This window comes from Mesoplodon densirostris, chromosome X, assembly GCF_025265405.1.
Source record: "Mesoplodon densirostris isolate mMesDen1 chromosome X, mMesDen1 primary haplotype, whole genome shotgun sequence".
In the NCBI taxonomy this organism is placed as follows: Eukaryota; Metazoa; Chordata; class Mammalia; order Artiodactyla; family Ziphiidae; genus Mesoplodon; species Mesoplodon densirostris.
The window spans coordinates 125,175,090-125,180,105 of record NC_082681.1 but is presented as its reverse complement, the minus strand read 5'-3'; the positions used below and the strand labels follow the sequence as shown (position 1 = coordinate 125,180,105).

The 5,016-nt window shown below is 44.2% G+C and overlaps 1 pseudogene; it reads right to left on the bottom strand.

The window, feature by feature from the left end:
- Positions 1 to 244: 244 nt before the first annotated feature.
- On the bottom strand, positions 245 to 978 carry LOC132482499 (phosphatidylethanolamine-binding protein 1-like; annotated as a pseudogene).
- Positions 979 to 5,016: the final 4,038 nt, after the last annotated feature.

Here is a 5,016-nt window from a genome sequence, read left to right as displayed (position 1 = left end):
CTTATATTAACATTGTGATGACCCCATCCTAGTACCAAAATATCCCCCACCAAAACGGAGTTCAAGTTTGATCAAAACATAAACCCCCTAGAATTATAGAGGACAGGCAGAAGGAAAAGTCACCCTAAACATAAATCTGACCGCTCAGGGTTTGGGCAGGGGGAAGGGGAGAAAATCTACATGCATCACTAAACTGAAACACTGCTTGGGAACTCTGGGACGGTGTCCATCTCTTGCCTTTCCTCTACTTCCCAGACAGCTGCTCGCAGAGCTTGGCACATAGTCATCCCATTCGGCCTGGCAACACGCGCCGGCCACCGGAGCCCCGAGCTCGTACTTTTTTTTTTTTGTTTTTGTTTTTGTTTTTGTTTTTCTTTTTGCGGTATGCGGGCCTCTCACTGCCATGGCCTCTCCCGTTGCGGAGCACAGGCTCCGGACGCGCAGGCTCAGCGGCCATGGCTCACGGGCCCAGCCGCTCCGCGGCACATGGGATCCTCCCAGACCGGGGCACGAACCCGCATCCCCTGCATCGGCAGGCGGACTCTCAACCACTTGCGCCACCAGGGAGGCCCCGAGCTCGTACTTTTTGCGGAAATTCGCCACCTTGAATTTGCCACGGTGGTCTCCAGATCGGCTGCTGAGAATGGGCTCATCACACTTCAGTAGCCTGTCCTGCTCGTAAACCAGCCAGGCATAGCGGGGAGGCCCAGAGCCCACAAAATCGGAGAGCACCGTGCCACTGCTGATGTCGTTGCCCTTCATGTTGACCACCAGGAAATGGTGCCATTCCCTGCATTTGGGGTCCTTCCTGCTGGGAGCATCTGGGTCTGTCAAGACCAAGGTATACAGCTTACCTGGATCAAGGCCATCCCATGCAATGCTGGTGGGCCGGTTCTTCACCTGCAGTGGGTGCTGCGGCCTCTCGTCCACTTCCTGCAGCCTCAAAGGCCCGGACCACTTGCTGAGGTCCACCGGCATCGCGGAGCCAAGACGGGCGGACAGCAGGAAAAGCAGCAGGAGGACTCGTGCAGGGTAGCAGTCCAGACTCCCAGCCGTCTGCAAACTACCGAGGCAACTCAGGCCCCATGGACGGACAGACGGTGAGTGCATGCGCCAGAGCCACCACCCCGACCTTCCCTTGGATTTTTGGACTTATTTTCATAAGAAGAATAGCATGTGAGTTCCTTTTCAGGTGCTAATTCTTGAAGTCTTTTTTTGTCATTATATTGCCACCTTGAAAATCACAGAAATATTTCCAACATTTGCTATGTATAGAAATATTTTAAAAGCGTAAGAAATTAAAATGTTACAGGTAAATAATCTGGACCATACATACATATTTGGGGCAAGGAGTTCTCAGAAACTTTCCATTTCTTCCATTGTTAGTTATTTCAGATCTCATACTTTTTTCTGAATCAATTTAGGTTCCTTAAAATTTCTAAGAAAATCATTTCATTCATTCAGATTTTCCAGTAACTCTTGAGCTTTATAGAAAATTTCCCATAAAAGATCAATATTTGTTGCTCCTCTCCCTACATATTTGATAAAGAATACATTAATTTTTTTTTTTTTTTTTTTTTTTTTTTGCGGTATGCGGGCCTCTCACTGTTGTGGCCTCCCCCGTTGCGGAGCACAGGCTCCGGACGCGCAGGCTCCAGACGCGCAGGCTCAGCGGCCATGGCTCACGGGCCCAGCCGCTCCGCGGCATATGGGATCCTCCCAGACCGGGGCACGAACCCGTATCCCCTGCATCGGCAGGCGGACTCTCAACCACTTGCGCCACCAGGGAGGCCCAAGAATACATTAATTTTTTTCTCATCTTCCATTAAGAGTTGCCAGAAGTTTTGCTATTTTTTTCAAAGAATATGTTCTTAGATTAATTTTTGTTTCTTATAACCCAGTAATTACTTAGAAAAGTGTTTTCTAAATTTCTAAGTCCTTTTCAGATTTAACTATAAGTATATATGTATATGTTATATTTTAAATAGTATTTTTATTAATCTCAAGTATCGGGCTGGCAAAAAAAGTTCATTCAGATTTTTCATAACATCTTACCGAAAAACCCGAACGAACTTTTTGGCCAACCCAATACTTTTTTTTTTTTTTTTTTGCGGTACGCAGGCCTCTCACTGTTGTGGCCTCTCCTCTTGCGGAGCACAGGCTCTGGACGCACAGGCTCAGCGGCCATGGCTCACGGGCCCAGCCGCTCCACGGCATGTGGGATCTTCCCGGACCGGGGCACGAACCCGTGTCCCCTGCATCGGCAGGCAGACTCTCAACCACTGCGCCACCAGGGAAGCCCCAGTAATTCATTTTTAATCTTGGATTTATAAGAGGTAGTCTTACAACTGATCCATTAGTATCCAAAGATATTTCATTAATAACTTCAAACGAGCATCTAACAATATTCTTTTTAAAGGAATTGTGAATGAACACTGTACTGAGTAAATTTCCTTTTCTAGAATAAAAGCATTATAGGTGACGTTTCATACTGCTTTAAAGCAGATATATCATAATATTAAAGAGCTATGAAATGGAAAATGTCTTAAGGTAATAAGATTTTTATATCAGGATAAAGCAAATTCCTGAGTATGAGCTGATGTGCTCATATGTTTGGATTTGTTTGACATCAGCAAAAGGAACTGTCAAATGTGTGGCCCAAAATGACATGATTCAAAATATTGACTTTTATAGATCCTGTCAGGTTAATAGAAAGACAAAAGCTCAAGGGACAATTATGAGACACTGTCAATAGCTCCACTTCGAATCCAAAGACACCACAAGTTACACATCACATAGAAAGTATTAAAAATAGATTATTAAATAGCTTGATGAAGATTTCAATAAAATAGATGGAAAACAGAACTAGACACTAAGATTCTTGCCTCTCAACATACTATCTTTACTTTCTTACATTCTTCAAAATCTTGCACAAATTTGTGTTTGTTTTTTTTTTTTTTTTACGTAGGACTCATTTTTTTTTTTTTTTTTTTTTTTTTTTGCGGTATGCGGGCCTCTCACTGCTGTGGCCTCCCCCGTTGCGGAGCACAGGCTCCGGACGCGCAGGCTCCGAACGCGCAGGCTCAGCGGCCATGGCTCACGGGCCCAGCCGCTCCGCGGCATATGGGATCCTCCCAGACCGGGGCACGAACCCATATCCCCTGCATCGGCAGGCGGACTCTCAACCACTTGCGCCACCAGGGAGGCCCCTTGTGTTTGTTTTGATGTACAAGAGTTAAGCATTGAACTTCCAGAGGTCTCATATTTTATGTAACTTGCTTCATACAATGCTCATTTCAGCAATTCCACATATAGGAGCTTAATAATTTAATAGTAACGGTGGTAATGATGACAAATAAAGCATTTTCAATCATTCTGAATATGGTCCTATTTACGGCCAATGTTTAGAGTTTGGAGAACGCAGATAAAAAGTTGAGACTACTGTTGCCATGTGCAATACGAAAGGCACTGGGTCTCCTGAGACAGGAAAGAGAAATTGATTTCTCTGTGCTTTCTCATACTTCACAACACTACTGGAAAGCAGTTTCTCAGCACGTAACTATTGATCTACTGCTCTGGAGGGTGAATTAAATATGAGATCACACGAAAACACGTGAGTTGTTCTTTTGATCCATGCAAGATGCCTTTTAAAGTTCATCAGAGTTGTAAACAGATATGGGGGATATGTACACTCCATTTACCTGCAATGAAACAAGATGTAGTAGGGGCCAATGTCCCTTTTGAATTTTGACCCTGATTATTCCGTTTCATTGTCACAAACAAATTTACTAAACCTAGAGCACCTAAATCTACTACAGTAAACTGTAAAACCATTTAAGATATGTTATTCTGTACATTTTTATTGGTTTTTGGATAATGTATCTGGCCGTGACACATTAAAAAAAATCAAATGGGGCCTCCCTGGTGGCGCAAGTGGTTGGGAGTCCGCCTGCCGATGCAGGGGATACGGGTTCGTGCCCCGGTCTGGGAGGATCCCATATGCCGCGGAGCGGCTGGGCCCGTGAGCCATGGCCGCTGAGCCTGCGCGTCCGGAGCCTGCGCGTCCGGAGCCTGTGCTCCGCAGCGGGGGAGGCCACAACAGTGAGAGGCCCGCATACCGCAAAAAAAAAAAAAAATCAAATGAAACCTTTAATCAATGAATATGGAAATCTTTTGTAAGAAAAAACCCTGCACTTTTAAAACTAGCGTCTCAATTACATTTAGCGCCACTCATTTTCTAGAATAGAAGTTGTAGATTTTTAATCAAATGTGATCCTTCATAGTTTAATTAGAGTGAAATTGCTATATCTATATAATAAGCAATTTCAAGAAGTTTCTAATAATTACCCAAATATTTTCAGAATAATTAGAGAGGTAACAAAATGATTCTACTCACCTAAGCTATCATCAGGTTAAGATACATGTGGAGATAAAAGATTTTTGCCTCTGTGCAAACCCATTATATTTTAACACAGTGGTTCTCAGTCAGGGGTGATTTTGGCCCCCAGAGAACATTTGGAAATGTCTGGAGACATTTTCAGTTGTTACAACTGCGGGGGGCAGGGATAGAGAGTTCCATGGCATCTAATGGGTTGGTACAGACCAGGAATGCTGCTAAACATCCTGCAGTACACAGGACAGCACCCCTACAACAAGAGTTATCCAACCCCAAATGTCAATAGTGCAAGGCCGGAGGAGCCCTCTTTTAACCTAATGGTGCCTCTTTCATGTGCAGATGCTTTTGGGTAATGGACCATGTGTTCCTTCCTAGTTTCCCATATCAGAAACAGCAACTTAGGATCTAGTATTTTGGAGACAATATTTGGCACTGACATCATTAATTGGCATCATTAATTGTTCACATGTACAAATAAATAGGTCATATGTCATATTCTGAGGAAAACTTCCTAGTTGTACATGTAGTCAGTTTTCTTGTTATCTGCTTAGGTTCCAATGATCGGGTTCATGCTTGACTGCTGTGTAGAAGCTGCTTCTTAGGAGTGCACAGTCTACCTG